The sequence below is a fragment of the Lolium rigidum genome, chromosome 6, assembly GCF_022539505.1.
Source record: "Lolium rigidum isolate FL_2022 chromosome 6, APGP_CSIRO_Lrig_0.1, whole genome shotgun sequence".
Taxonomy (NCBI): domain Eukaryota; kingdom Viridiplantae; phylum Streptophyta; class Magnoliopsida; order Poales; family Poaceae; genus Lolium; species Lolium rigidum.
Genome location: NC_061513.1, coordinates 289,076,725 through 289,077,448, shown reverse-complemented (window position 1 = coordinate 289,077,448; position 724 = coordinate 289,076,725).

Sequence of the window (724 nt, the reverse complement as noted above, 5' to 3'; positions counted from 1 at the left end):
TGAAAAGAAAAACTTCAGAGATTCTATATGACCTCGTACAGTCATGTGTAAATGATATTTATGCAAACATGTAGTCTGCCAAAAAAAATGATGTTTAAAACTTGCCAACATAGTTCAGTTTTATTGTTCTTCCATCATTAATGATGTTTAAAACTTGCCCGACTATTTCATGATGAGATCAAAAAAATAAAATGATTATCTGAGGCCAACACCCAACAGTAATGCAAATGTCAAGTGCGGAGAAATCCCTGGCCTCATCTATGGCTTAATTATTTCCTCGAAAAAAGCCTTAGCAATGGGACTAGCACCAAATCAAATTACTATTCAAATAAAAGTGTATACTTCTCCAATTATAGTGAAGCTAGCATAGTTTTTTAAATACTATTGCAGAAGTCTGAAATAAATTATGTAGTACCAATTAATTATATTCCTTCAGCAAAATTCATTTTTACAAATCTGTGAGGAACTTTGATAGTCAACCACAACCAGAGTATATACTCTATAGCAAATTTGAGTTCAAAGCGTGGTGGAAGCCCGGGATGGCACATAAGGGCACCATTGCTGCCACACGATCTCCACTGCCCAGCTAGGGATAAGTCCCATCAAATTTAGTCCACTCATATCCAGATACAACAATATGAACGCCGAGAGCTTAGGAGTGCGAGCGAGCAAAAATTTCCCCGGAATTTCCTGGCTCTGGATTCCAGTTTGTGATGACCTCAGC